The 15,371-nt window shown below is 40.1% G+C and overlaps 1 protein-coding gene across 22 annotated transcripts in view; it reads left to right on the top strand.

Annotated features, from left to right (window-relative positions):
* LOC104604149 (4-hydroxybenzoate polyprenyltransferase, mitochondrial) overlaps positions 1-15,371 on the top strand; it is a 60,336-nt gene that overhangs the window by 37,672 nt on the left and 7,293 nt on the right. For 4 of the 22 annotated variants that reach the window (XR_016082516.1, XR_016082517.1, XM_010268398.3 and 1 more), the window contains exon 9: positions 9,708-10,187. The exons of 13 other annotated variants lie outside the window; for them this stretch is intronic. The gene's annotated coding sequence lies outside the window, so the exon portion shown is untranslated. Of the gene's footprint in view, positions 1-1,495; positions 2,193-9,707; positions 10,188-15,371 lie in introns of those variants that run through there. 5 more of the 22 variants (XR_016082509.1, XR_016082515.1, XM_088898090.1 and 2 more) reach the window with 2 other exon arrangements.

Raw genomic sequence — 15,371 nt, forward strand, 5'->3', positions numbered from 1 at the left:
GTCTTTTTCCCAGCTTTGAGAGGGATCATACAAGGAGACCCCATATCCCCTTTTTTGTTTACATTGGTTGCAAAAGTGTTGGGGAGACTAATTTCCAAAGTAGATTCTAGGGATTTAATAAGAGGATGGAGAGTTGGAAGAGAAAACATACCACTTACACATCTACACTTTGCAGATGACACAATTCTGTTTTGTGAAGGAGGGGATATCAATAGGATTAGAAACCTAAAGCTCACTATACAACTTTTTGAGCAAATGCCAAACCTTAGAGTGAACTTTGAGAAAAGTTCTATAGTTGGAGTCAATATGGGGGAAGGGGAGGTTTGTGAGTGTGCAGATATTTTGGGGTGTGTAGTATTTAATTGGCCCTTAAACTAACTTGGTTTACCATTGGGAGATAATCCTTAGAAAGGTGATTTTTGGGCCGCTGTTGTGGAGAGGTTTAAAAAGAGACTTGCCAACTGGAAGAAAAATTATTTGTCTCTTGGAGGGAGAATCACCCTAATTAGGTCTACTCTTGCTAACCTTCTTGTCTATTTTTTTGTCAGTCTTTAAGATTCCGGATAAGGTGGTTAACAGGCTGGAAAAACTAATGAAAGATTTTCTTTGGGAGCCGGGAGAGGAGAAGGATCATAGGGTTAGGTGGGAGGTGGTATGTAGGAGTAAGAAGGAGGGAGGTCTGGGAATTGGGAACATAAGGATTAGGAACCTAGCATTACTAGGGAAATGGTTGTGGAGATTTACATTGGAGAAAGAAAGATTGTGGATTAAGATAGTGGGAAGTATTCATGGGATGGCAAACAGTGGATGGGACTCTAGGATCCTAGCAAGGACTACAAGAACATCTCCCTGGAAAGCTATTCAAGCCATCTTGCCCTTGTTATCTCCATGGATCAGGTATTATTTGCACTTAGGTAACCTCATTAAATTTTGGGAACATGTTTGGGTTGGGGATTCCTCTTTGAAAGATCAATTTCCAGGCCTCTTTGCTATCTCTACCCTTAAAAATGAACCAGTTTCCTCCTTCCTTGTACCTTCTAATTCATCTTCTGGTCGGATGGAACCTGAGTTTGAGAAGAGATGTCAGGGACATAGAGTTGGCCTGTATTTTAGCCTTATTATCCATTCTTGAAGGGTTCTTCATTGAGCCATCAAAGACAGATAATAGAATATGGACACTCACTCCCTTAGGTTCCTACACTTGTTCCTCTTTCTTTAAGGCCCTTTTACCCCCTTCTCCTGTTGGATTGTCATTCCCTATTAAAGAAGTGTGGTGTCAACCTATACCTCCAAAGGTTGGGAGTTTCTGTTGGGAAGCCTTTATGCAAAGAGTTAATATAGGGGATCTACTTCAAAGAAAAAGACCCAATAGTTGTTTGTCTCCTCATTGGTGTGTCCTTTGTAAATCCGATGGTGTGTCTAGATACCATTTACTAATTTCTTGTTAATTTGTTAAAGTTATTTGGGAATGATTTACTTCTTTGTCTGGGTGCAGGTGGACTCCCCCTTTGAATGTGCAAAGCTTATTTACTTCCATGCCTAACTAACCAACCAAAAGGGCCAAGATCATGTGGAGATGTGTTAGGGTTGCAGTGTGTTGGACTGTTTGGGAGGAGAGAAACTCAAGGATATTCTCAAATAAGGAGAGAAGCTTGGAAGTAATCTTGGAGACTATCCACATTAGGGTGATACATTGGTTGAAAACTTTGGAATTGTTTACAGTGTTCTCAGTTGATGAGATGATAAGAAATTGGAAGGAGATTGCAGATTCAGTCTCAATTAAGAAGACTTCAAGTTCCTGCTGGACAACTCCACCTCATGGGTTTATCAAACCGAATTTTGATGGCAACAGCATGGGCAATCCAGGGCCCTCCAGAGTAGGGGGGAGTGATAAGAGATGAAAAAGGGAATTTGCTAGCTATGTATTCTGGTCCAATTGGGGTGGGAGATTCCTTGAGGGCTGAAATTCTAGGAGTTCTTGAAGGGATACAAAGGGTCAAGGAAATGCATATTAAAAATTTGATCATAGAAGGTGATTCTGAAATTGTGGTGAATTGGCTAAAAGAGGACAGTTCTATGCTCTGGAAATACAGCAATGAAAAGAAGAAGTTCAAGTGGCTCACTAAGGACATTGAAATTCATTGTACATGGATAAAGAGAAGTGCAAATGCATTGGCAGATGGTCTACCTAGGTAAGGGGTGAACAGATTCTATCTTTTGGGCTGTTTTGTAATTGTTTCATGGTTAGGGTGTACATTAAGTGGTAGGGAGTTAAGATTCTTTAGCTCATTCCTTTGTAATTCTGATTTTCTCAGTTATCAATAAAATTCATTGTTATTGATAAAAAAAAAGTTTGCTACACTACAAGAGAAGAATAAATGGATGACTGTTTCTTCCTCCTGATTACACATAAAACAACAATTTGCTAACTGCAAGCCTCTGGATTTCAAGAGATCATAGGTTAAAATACTGTTGTGTGCCACCAGCCAAAAAAAAGCTTCCACTCTTGGGGGCATTGGGTTACCCCACACTCCTTTTACTAGATCATAGGCTTTCTCCACATCCAATTTGCACACAAACACTTTCTTCCTCGATCTCTTCATATCCTCCACACATTCATTCATAATAAGAATTTGATCAGTTATTTGGCTCCCTTGGATGAACGCCCCCTTGATTTTGACTAATTATGGTTGGAAGAACTATTTTTAATCTCACAGAGAGAACCTTAGCCAAGATCTTGTAGATGCTTGTTACTAAGCTGATGGGTCTAAAGTCCTTTGGATAACATGCACCGGTCTTCTTTGGAATAAGGGCAAGAAAGGTTGCATTCACCCCTCGACTCACAATAAACCTCTCTACAAATTCATTGAAGACCTTACAAAGATCATCTTTTACAATATCCCAACAGTCTTGGTAGAAAGTCATAGTAAAGCCATTTGGCCTTGGGTTGTCGATAACTTTATTAAGAACATGGCCATCCTTGTTTCCTCTTCTTCAAAGTCTCTTTCCAGCCAATGTGCTACTTCAGTCTCCATTTGGAGCCATTCAAACCCTTCTAGTCATAATCTATCATCCAAGGGCTGCCTAAAAATTAATTTGAAGTGGTCACAAAAATCCTGACAATTTCATCTTGATTTGTTATCTCTTGCCCTTCTACCTCCAATCTGGCCACAAAATTTTTCCTCCTCCTCCCATTTGCCAAAGTATGAAAAAATTTAGTGTTACCATCACCTTGTTTTAACCACTTGCATCCTTATTTTTGTCTCCAACTGATCTCTTCCCTTAAGAAAACTTCTTCCAACTCTTTCTTGACCCTACATCTCAATTCTTTTTCCTCTCCTACTAGGGTCCCTTGGGCTCCCTTTTCATCTAACTCCTCTATTGTGGACATCAAGTTAGTCTTTTGTTCCTCTATTCTCCCAAAGTGATCCCTGTTCCATTCCTTGATTTTCTCTTTCAACCTCTTTAATTTCTTTGAAAGGTTTCTGGACTTAAGTTATAGGACAGTGGTTAAAGGTGACTCTAGGTAAGGCTCTGGACACCAAGTTTCCTTCATGTGATTCCCAGGCTTCATTAAAGAGAAATATGTCCAATTTTGAGCAATGGGGAACTTCTTGAAAGTTGGACCAAGTGAAACGGGCATGCAACAGAGTCAGTTCCTTCAGTTCATATCCCTCTATAAAATTGTTAAACCTTCTCATGCTAGTGGTCACCTGTTAGTTGGGGTTGTTTGTTTCATCGGAGAACCTAGTCATATTGAAGTCCCCGGCCGCACACCATGACCCTTCCCAAAGGCCCCTAATGGAAAATAATTCCTCCCACATCTCATTCCTTTCCCAGTATCTACTTGGACCATAGACGTTGGTGAGAGCCCATATAAATCCATCCCCCATGGTCCGGAATTTCAAAGAAGTTGAATACCTTCCAATCAACTCCTCCCCTGACTCCACCACCTCGTCTTTCCAAATTGTCAAAATTCCTCCTGAAGCCCCACATGAAGGACTACAAGACCATCTAAGATTTCTTGAATCCCAAACACTGTGGATCCAACGTCCTTCCATTTCTGAGGTTTTTGTTTCTTGTAGCATTACAATGTCTGGATTTTCTTTTTTTTTTTTGATCAATAATGTCTGGATTTTCTCTTCTCAGCAAATCTATTATAGCTTGCCTTTTCCTTACACTCCCCAAACGTCTTACATTCCAACTGACTATCTTTATAACACTAGCTCCACTAAAACCCTTTAAGTGTGCTTTCCCCTAGTTTGGGTTTCTCCGTCTTTCGCCCTTACCACTAAATTCTAAATCACCCCTGACATCTGATCTTAGTCTTTCCACTTCTTATCTCTTTTCCCTTCTCCTTTTCCTCTTTTCTTCACTCTTCCTATTATAGACCTTCATCTTATTTGGTTCTTCTTTTTCCTGGTTCTGCCCATCCTCTGGAGCATCACCACCCTTTGACCCTTGAGGTTTCTTCTTCTTTCCCTTCCGGTAACATCAACTTGTCCCTGCTTTCTTGTTCCATATGCTTTCTTTTAAGCCCCTCCAACTCATTCCAAGTCAGACTCCAAATCTTATCAGCCTCCTCTTCATCTAAGGAAGTCCCCCCCGGCCCCCCCAAACCCCTGTCTACCTTCTAATCTCTCCTTGATATACCCACATCCATCTTTTCCAACTGGTTGGGAAACAGGTACAGTAGCAGAAGTACCTGTAACAAGCACAGGGGCACAATCAGTACCGAAAAATGAATTGACAAGGGTACCTGGAATGGGAAGGCTGCAAGGATTCACTGGAACTGGAGCTGGAATTCCATCGGGTATTGAATTGGGAGCCCTTTCCTTAAAAGTAGAACGGTTGAACCGTAGAGCTGGGAACCAAATAACAGTTGTTAGTGGAAGGTCCCTCTCCCTGTTCTCTCCTTCCCAGTGCATTCAAATTTCGTGCAGAACATGGAGTCAACATCATCCTATAGAAATCCTGACTTTGATGCGAATCTGACTTAGAGTCTTGTTGAGAGAAGCAGACTTATCAATCTCAGCCAAAGCTACTGATGCCTCCAATGTATCACTATCCTTGGTTGCAGCAGGTTCCAAATCCTGTGCAACATCGAACTGGCCTTCCTTCTCTGATATACTTTCTTCTATAAACAGAAGCTCCATGTGGAAGCTTTCCTCTTCCAGAGATAACATTCCATTTTCCTCAATGCTACAAATATTTGAAGATTCAAACAATTCTGCTTCACTTTCGTCTTCGCTAGATTCCAAATCCGTTGCTGGAACTTGAAGGATTGCTTCTTAAACTTGGGATTGCACCACTCTGGAGAACAAACTGCTTTTCCTTTGCTGGGAACCCAAACCCAAGTCGAAGACACCACCTGGTTGCAAGAAAGATGTGCCGATCAAATTTTGCTCGAAGGGGATGATGATGGACCATTGTTATTGTCCATCAACTCCCCAACTTGCCTTGTCATGTGCCTGTTTAAAGAGGCATGTGTTTCTTCACCACTTTGGTCCATTGACTCTTTGTAATGAGCTCAATGGGTTGGACTGGTCCAACAATACCTGGACAGGCCTTAATTGCCACATGAACACTAGAGGAAGCACGTGTGGGGTTCTGAACCGAGGTCTCTCAATTTGAATTCCTGGGTCGGTCCAACTCCTGTCCTTCCCACTTTGTTCACCTTCCCATTTGCGTGTAAGACCTTACCTACGGTATTGCCATCTGATAAAGTTCAGACCTGTGATGCTCTTAGGTTCGAAATAATAAAGAGAGAGAAGTAATGGTGAAAGGGTAGAAGAAAGAGAAGAGAAGAGAAGAGAAGAAGATAGATAATAGGATTTGGACTTTGTCTCCCTTCGGATCCTTCACTTGTGCCTCCTTCTTTAAAGCCTTAATACAACCAAGGTGTAAACCTATACCTCCGAGGGTTGGGAGTTTTTGTTGGGAAGCTTTCCTAGAAAGAATCAAAATAGGTGATTTACTTCAAAGAAAAAGACCCAATAGCTGTTTGTCTCCACACTGGTGTGTTTTATGCAAAGCTGCTGGTGAGTCCGGTTACCACTTACTAATATCTTGTATTTTGGCAAAAAATATTTGGGATTGGTTTGCTTCTTTGTTTGGGTGCAGGTGGATATCCCCAACTAGTGGCAAAAAATTATGTGGAGATGCATGAGAGCTGCTGTTTGTTGGACATTATGGGAAGAAAGAAATGCAAGGATCTTTTCGGAATAGGAGAGAGGCTTGGAAACAATGGTAGAACTGATTCATATAAGGGTAGTACATTGGCTTAAGACAATGAATGAGTTCATAGATTTTTCAACAAATGATATGTTAAGAAATTGGAAAGAAGTTGCTAGCTCAGTTTCAAGAAAGAAGATTTCGACTGTCAATTGGAACCCTCCACCTCCTGGTTTTATCAAACTAAATTTTGATGGCAGTAGCATGGGGAATCCAGGGCCTTCGGGTATTGGGGGGGTACTAAGAGATGAGAGAGGTCATGCAATAGCTTTGTTTTCTGGCCCAATTGGAATGGAGACTCCTTGAGGGCTGAGGTGTTAGCAGTCTTGGAAGGGATTCAAAGGGCCAAAGAAATTAATGCTAAGAAACTGATTATAGAGGGAGATTCTGCAATTGTAGTGGACTGGTTGAAAGAAGACACTTCTAAGATGTGGAGCTACAACAATGAGAAAAGAAAGTTTAAATGGCTGATCATGGATATGGAAGTCCAATGTACTTGGGTAAAAAGAAATGCTAATTCCTTTGCTAATGGATTAGCTAGACAAGGGGTTAATAGGGCTTCTAGGTTTTGGGCTCAATTGTAAGTTTATTGTGTTTTTAAGTCAGATGTATTCCCATTACTTGGGGAGCTAAGAATTTTTAGCTCCCTTTCTTTGTAACTTTATTCCATTATTAATGAAATCTGTGGTTGTTGGTCAAAAAAAAAAAGAGAGAGAAGAAGAGAAAAGAAGATCTGGTTCGAACTTGAGAGAGTTCTCTCTAGTCAGCCAGTTTTCTTTGTAGGTTTCTAAAACAATGCACAATGACTATTGTGCCCCCACTTTAAGTGTGGGACACATCACTTAAGTTAGGATCTACTTGTAACTACATCAAGCATATAACATAAAGTAAATTGACTATACTACCCCTCTACAGACGACTCTAACACCATCAATTAGCCCCTCTGTCAAAGCCTGCGTAAAAGATCTGCTGCCTATCCTTCCTCTGTCCCCAGCCTACTTGAAAGGTCACCTTCCCCATTTTGTTTCTGATTTTTCAAAATTTTTTTAGCTAAATTTGTGCAAAGTTTCTTATCTGCACCCTACGTAAAGCTGCCACCTCCGTCTCTTCGCCTTCCTCCTTCCACAGTTGTGCTTCAATGGAGGTTGCCAACCATACAGAGTACGTGTAACCTTCTACTACCACCTGAACTCTTCTTGGAATGTCTTCAGGTTTCACCCCACTCAACTTCAAGGCAACCGAGTGGAGATCAACATCAAAGAAACCATCTAAACGAGCCTCACAAAAAGAAGCTAGCACCTTAAATATCTCTTCCTTCCACAAATGGAATGGCAAGCCCAGCACTCTAATGATTGTCATCCTCAACTCCAAAGAATTTTGTGTTGGATAAAAGACACCATTTTGATACTGTAACTACTACTCCATTCAACTAAATGTTCAAGGCTTAATTTAAATGAAGAAAATTAAAAAAAAGGGTAAGGAATTAATACTTATGTTTGTAATGGTTATCCACAACCCAACCCATTTAAATGGGTGGGTTGGGTGATGGGTTGATCACACAACCCACCAAGTAAATGGGCGGGTTGGGTGGGTTAGATACTGGGTGGGTTGGGTGAAAAATTGCCACTCCTACATACCAAGGTTCAAAGTATCAGCCCGTATCAGTTGATACGTATCGTTTTGGGACCCTTCCGATACGCCCCTACAATGGGTGTATCGGGGGTTTGATAGGTTCAGGGGGTGGATGAGCCCTAAACCGGCCCCCTGAACCAGTTTCGAAAAAAAAAAAAAAAGTAAAAAACAAGGTATCGATTTGCCCGATATGCCCCTATCGGCGTATCGGGCGTATCGATATTTTGAACCTTGCTACATACTACCAATGTGGGACAAATGGATCGTAACATTCCACCACATTTTGTAGTCTCAGCGCCCACACAAGTTAGTATTGCACTAATCCACCTAGTCCTGGCCAAACATTGCAATACCAACGTCACCATCTATGCCTCACGATTGCAACTAAGAGACAGTGTAGGCTTTGATACCACTTAATATATGACTTAAGAGAACTCTCCCCTAAAAGCTAGCTGTTAGAGGGAGGGACAAATGGATAAAGATCTTAATGGTATAGGATGTTACGACAAGGGCAAAAGCTCTTCTTGTCCTCGAGAAGAGGTCGGTATCAGAGCAGAATGTTACAATCCATTTGTCCCACATTGATGGTATGAGATGTGACGTTTTAAATGAAAAAATATTTCATATTAGATGCGCATGTTACGTTTTAAATTTATGTGTGCAAGAAGTTTTGAATATTATTTTACCTCATATTTCTAAAATTAAAAATTATATTATTTAATTAAATGTTTATGTCAAGAATATGGGATAAACAATAAAAAAGTGCCTCATGATTTTATAACTCATGATGATTGGGAAGGTACAGTTTTTTTTTTTTTTTTTATGATGCAACTAATGTAGTTTGAGGTGATTATTACCCAATATTTTGTATTTTAGTTAATCAATTGTTTATAATTAGTGAATGTTTGCAAAATATAGAAATGATTTAAAATTTAAAAATATTGTTGATGTAATGGAAATAAAATTAAAAAAAATATTGGAAAAAAAAATCTCCTTTATATTGCTTAGTTGCATTATTAAATCATAAGATTAAAAAAGAAGCTGATGCTTTACTTGAATCTTATTACGGTAATATGGGAATTGATCTTATAACAAAAAAGATGAAAAGATGAAGTTAAAAATTTATTATTTAAAATTTATAGTATGTATGAAACACCAACATTATGACATACGAGAATTGATTTTAGTAGTTGACTAGATAAAGTTTGGTCATTAATAAATAAAAGGTATTTTGTCTTTGACAACCCCTGAATTTGGCGAAAAGGCCAATTGTAGGCAAAACATAGAGGATATTTGTAACGCCGTTGAATGTTCCATTTGAGACCAAATTAAAAAAGTTAAAAATGCTGACGTTGCATGCCTAGTCAACCTATGCATTTACTGGTGGGTCCCATACATTAATCCCGCCCATTACAAACATTTACATGTCACCCCCTAATTGAAAAGAAACCATTTCTAAGAGCTCTTGTTCGTCTTCTTCACCTCCGACCAAGAGACACAAAGGAGCTTGCAGACTTCTTCTTCCTCATTCAACTATATATTAGGTTTTCTTGAAGTTTGAGATGTACTCTTGCATATTTGAAGTTTTTCTTCTGCATTTGAGTCATTATTTTCTCCATCTCATTTTCGAGTGGTTAGACCCTAAATGCTAAATCCACACCACGTTTATAAAACAAATAGAAGGATGTTTATCCTCAATCTCAAGTCGTTGTTCTATGAATGTCCAATATACAAGGGTACTGCCTAATTAAGGTTCATTTATATGTTATAAAGTTGACTTTTTTGTCCTTTGCATTTGACCTAAAAGGGATTTTATAAGAAAATGGATGTGATTTCTTTAGGTGACACGACACAAAAGTATCTAAAAAGGGCAACTGAGGTGATTAGGGAGCTTGTTGGAAGGGAGACTTTGTTGATTATGCAAGTTAAAGAACTGAAGAAAAAGTGTTCATGCCATAGTTTGGGAAGTGGTCATGTTGAAAGGGATTCAAATAGCTCTATTATTAAAGAGAGAATTTCTAGTTATCAAAGAAGTTGCATGTACAAGGCGACATGGTTCTATCAAAAATGTTTTGGCTTGGGTTTTCTGTATTGGTTTAATTGAGTTGTCCTTAGAAGATGGATATGATGGGTTCATGTATGCCATATACCTTTTTGTGCTATAGTGGTGAATGGGTTGTAATATTTAATGGCATCTAGTTGATGCATTTGCATTGTAATGAAAAATGAATTTCGGTCCACATACACAATATGCAATGTTATTGAATGTCTTTTGGAGTTCAAGTAAATGTGCAATTATCAGTTTTATTTCAATTAATTCAGCATTTGAATATACTAGGGAGACCAATGATTCCAATATGACAATTTAATATGTAGACAATTAATACTCCAAAGTATAGAGTTTTCGTGTTCAAGGCCAAAGTTTATGTTTTGAAACCCTTCATTATTTCACACTCACATATGTCAACCCTAGCGGTTTTTTATATCTTGGATAAAGAAAAAACTACTGCCCAGGTTACATCTCCAGTTGCTGAAGCTTAGTTCTTGCTCTGTTCGTCCTTCCTTGATACTGCTAGAAATCTACTGCTACATTAATGAAGTAAATCAATCCTCAAAAGTCACCTTAAAAATAAAAAAAGAATAAAAAAAGACCTGGAGACTATAAATTAATAAAAAAAAAAAAAATCAGTTGCAATAAAGATGTTTACATTTAAGAATTAAGATGCATAACCTGGATTCACTATTGATGTAAACTCCCATGCCCTCCATTCTCTGCCTGTGAGATTATTTAGAAAATGTAGAAGAAGATTCTCCCTCTTTCTTTTTACTTTCTCTTCTCCCTTTAGGTTGAGTTTCAATAGCAGTATTAGATGTAGGTTGGGCTTCATGTACCTTAGGATCTATGGTTGTCTCAGAACCATTTACAACCTAACCCTGTGTATTTCATAAAAATTATTGTAATACTAATTTCTATGCATCATTGTATTAGCTCCATGACCCATTCATACCCACCCTGACCTTGCCCCAAGCCCCACCTTGACCCTAGCTCATAACCCAAACCCAATTACCTTCTCTATGTGCAAGTAGCTTGACACAGTCCAGCCTTGGACTATAGCAAGTTGCTTGCTCCCAACCCATTTAGACCTTACCCAACCCGACCCCCACCCTGACCCTTACCCAAACCCCCATCGTGATCTTGACCTAACCCCCACCATGACCCTGGCCCCGAAAACAAACCCAGCTACCGTGTGTGCAAGCAACCTAACATAGTCCAGCCTTGGACTGTGGCAAGTTGCCTACTTACAACCCTTTCAGAACAAACCCAGCCCAAGCCTCACCTGACCATGACCCAAACCCCCACCTTAACCTAGCACCAACCTTGACTGTGGCAGGGTGCCTGCTCAAAGCCCATTCAAACTAACCCTAACCCAAGTCCCACCCTAACCCTAACCTTGACCTTGACCCCTAACCCAAACCTTGCTACCCAGTTGGACTGTCTGTGTATAGACAGCGTGGCACAATCCAAGCTTAGACTAACTTGGACCCCAAACCCACCTTAACCCAACTTAAAACTCACCCTGACCTTGAGCCCAACCTAAGCCCCACCTTAACCCAGCCCCAACCTTGGACTGTGGCAGGTTGCCTGCTCACAACCCATTCAAACCAAACCTAACCCAAGCCCCACCATAACCTTGACGCTTAGCCCAAACCTTGCTACCCAATTGGACTGTCTATGTGTAGACAAACTGACATAGTCCAGCCTTGAACCGACTTAGAGCCCAACCCCACCCTAACAATGACCCCAAGCCCCCACCTTTACACAATCTAGGCCCCTCCCTAACTCAGCCCCAACCATGGGCTGTGGTAGGTTGCCTGTTCACAACCCATTCAAACCAAACCCATCCCAACCCCATCCCAACCCAATCCAAATCCCACCCTGATCCTGACCCAAACCCCATCCTGACCTAGCCCAAACCCCACCTTGACCTGACTTAGACACAACCCAGCCTGGCCAATACCAATCCCTGGCCTACCACCCCACCTTGACCTACACGACCCAAGCTAATTCAAACCCACCTTGACCTAGATCACCCTACCCTGACTCTCACACCACCCATGGCTGGGTTTGACTAACAGTAGTCATAGTCTGACCCAAACCCAATCCAGCCTTGGACTGACTTACACCTAGCCCACCTTGAACTGGCTTAGACCTAACCTAGCCTGACCAATACCAGTCCTTGACCTTTAGCCCCACACTCTGACCCCACACTACCCATGCTAACTCAGACCCACTCTTACGCAAACCACCTTACCCTAAAACTCACACAACCCATGGTTAGATTTGACTATCAGTAGTCAATAGTCACAGTCTGACTCAAACTCAGCCCAGCCATGGACTGACTTACACCTAGCCCACCACAACCTAATTTAGGGTCTGTTTGGTTTGAGGGAATAGGACCCTGGAATCAGAATCGGAATGGGTCATTCCGATTTCGGATGTTTGGTCGACCAGAATGGGAATGAGGAATCAGAATATGGGGGAATGGCCATTCCCGACCCCTTCCCCCGGAATATGATTCCCATTCCGCTATTAGTTTTTATTTTTTTTTTCTTTTTGAACAAAAAAACCCCTCCAATCCAACCTGGGATTGAATTGCGGTGAGAAGGAAGAATCCCATGCCATTGTCGTTGCTGTTGTTGTTACTGTGAGGAGGTCGATCTCTTTTCTTTTTCCTCTCTTCTTCTTCTTCTTCTTCTTCTTCTCACATTCCCTCCCTCTGTTCTGTCCTTGTCGATGCAATGGTCGTTGTAGCGGTATATTGGACCAAAATTCCTCTCTTCTGATCTCTCTTCCCTCATTTTCCTTTCTCATTCTCCCATTTCCCCTATTTTTTTCCTGATTTCCTTTATCATTCCTATCACTCTTTCGGTGAGCAAAGCACAGCATTTATGGATACTTGTTCATCATCTTCCCCGACGAGACAACTATCCAGTTTTCCTGCATATATTCAGCGATTTTCGCCGTTTCTGGGTTTACTCTCATCTACCATCGGTTTCATCAGTTTTCCAAGGACTCCCCTGTTATTATTCTTTGTCACATGTTAAGAAAAAACATCTATAACGAAAATCACTTGAGAGAATCCATCTTTCTTCCAGATTTCAAGCAGAGTCCACGCTAGTGAGGTTGTCTTCTCTTGTGAATCGCCCCCGTCCACATTCCTGATTGTCATTGTGGCTCATAGCAAACAACCTAAGGTGAAAAATCAACTAAAACTCGTCCTTGCTGCATTGATCAAGTCTATACCAAATCCCAACTCAGGTAAATACGACTTTCACTGCGTTTTACTTTGATTTTTTTTCTGAATTTGCTGCTTTTTTCTGAATTTTGAATATTTTCATGATTTTTTCTGAATTTGTTACAAAATTATTGTAATTTTTGCATTTTTGGTATTTTCATGAATTTTCTGCTTTTTTATTTTTATTAGGGGCAAAATTGAAAATGATTCCGATTCCAGCCTCTTGATAAACCAAACAGCATCAACTGGAATCCGATTCCTATTCCTGTTTGAACCAAACAGGTAGGGGGAATAAGCCATTTCGATTCCGATTCCAAGAGATTCCCATTACGATTCTGATCACTAACCAAACGGACCCTTAGCCCTAATCTAGCTTAACAAATACCAGCCCGTAATCTTGGCTCACACCTTTACCCCGTCTCACCCATGCTCTTGATCCAAACCACCCTACCCTAACTCTACACCACCCATGGGTAGGTCTAACTGTTAGCAGTCATAGTCTGACCTAGACCTTGTCTCAACACACCATTGGCACAATACTAATTATGAGCCATACCCATGTTGACTCAGACCTACACATTGTTCCATATCACCCCATATCCTATTCACACCAAACACAAAATAAGACTAGTGATACATAGAGAAATAAAATTAAAATTAAGTATAATTATATTTAATACATTTTCTTTGTCACTTCTTAGAATAAGATCTATGATTATGCCCATATTTAAAGAAATACCGGCAGGTCATTCTGGAGCCTCCCATTTCTCTAGAATCCTCTTCTCCCTAGGCCTTTCCTTCTTCTTCTTTATTGTTGGTGGCTCAGGTGCTTTGGCAGTGGACTTGGGCCAAAACTTCACCCCTAGATGCATGGCATACTGATAGGTATTCAAGAGGGTATCTTTCTTATACCAATGGCAACATAATCCTCTATTTTTTCCTTCTTATGGGGACAGGGTATCTCAGTCAAATTTGCACCTTGTTGGACCTCATGCCCTGACTCCCCATTCCAAATCAATCTAGTTTGGGCACTTTCTTCCTTATATTCCTCTATCTTCTCCTATATCTTGGGCCCAAACTCTCCCTTGAATATGGAGAAAAAGTTTCTTCTCTTCACTATCCTTGACATGGCCTTCATCTTGATATCTTCTAGCATTCAAATTATTGCCTTATGTCTGAATTCAAGAATGCCTCCATTGGATGTCTCTAACATGTTGTTATCAACACAGTCACACTTTAAGAATGTATGAAATATGCATTCAACCACTGGATTAGATCTACCTTCATCATATCTTCCTTAGCACTGGGCTTCAACCTCTAAAGCTTCTCTAGCTCATTATGGAAGTCAGCCATGGTAGTGGCTGTAGCACATATCTAAAACTACCTTTGTAATTCTTTACCCTTGTGTTTCCTCCTCCATTTTGCAAAGACACTTCTTCCACACTTCATGTGCTCTATATGAGGCATTAGCTCTATAACTACTTTAACCAGTCCCTTAAAAATTCATAATAATAACACATACTTAGAATTTCAACATTCTTCTTCCATCGCGTGTATTAATATAAGACAAACATGTCAGCTACGTACCTTTTGTTGATCTGAAATAATGGTGTAACTAGCACAAATTGCCTCTATCATGCCAATAGCATTTATGAGGTAACCAAGGAATCATTGCCAACTGTCAATGCTTTCACTTTTTATAACTATCCATTCTATTGGCATCATTTGATTATTTGCATGTCTACCAATAATTAAAATAAGCTCGCTATGACCTTAATTCCTTTAGGAAACAACCATCCAACCCAATAACTAGTTTACAACTTGTCAAAAGTCCCTTCTTACATGCATTAAAACATTACCCGGGTTAGATCTCGCTAACTCTACATCATAATCATAGACTAACCTATACTCCTAACTGGAATCACTTGCAAAGTACTCCTTTTCTCTCTATTTTGCTCTCCTATACTATGACATTGTAACGTCACAAAACAACTAATCCTTAGCACCAGTTTGGAAATTCTTTTTCTCCAACTTCTAAGTTACAAATTACATCTTTTTTATAAAGTCCACTGGCACTTGTGCATAGGAACATATGTTTTTAGCTGAAAATGCTTTGTGCACTTGTCTAATGCAGCAAAATGTCCATGGGCAACCTTCATCCTTGCACAAAGCCTTAATACTTTGGGACTCACTTCTTAAATCTAATGT

This window comes from Nelumbo nucifera, chromosome 2 (assembly GCF_055504915.1).
Source record: "Nelumbo nucifera cultivar China Antique chromosome 2, China Antique-T2T, whole genome shotgun sequence".
NCBI lineage: Eukaryota > Viridiplantae > Streptophyta > Magnoliopsida > Proteales > Nelumbonaceae > Nelumbo > Nelumbo nucifera.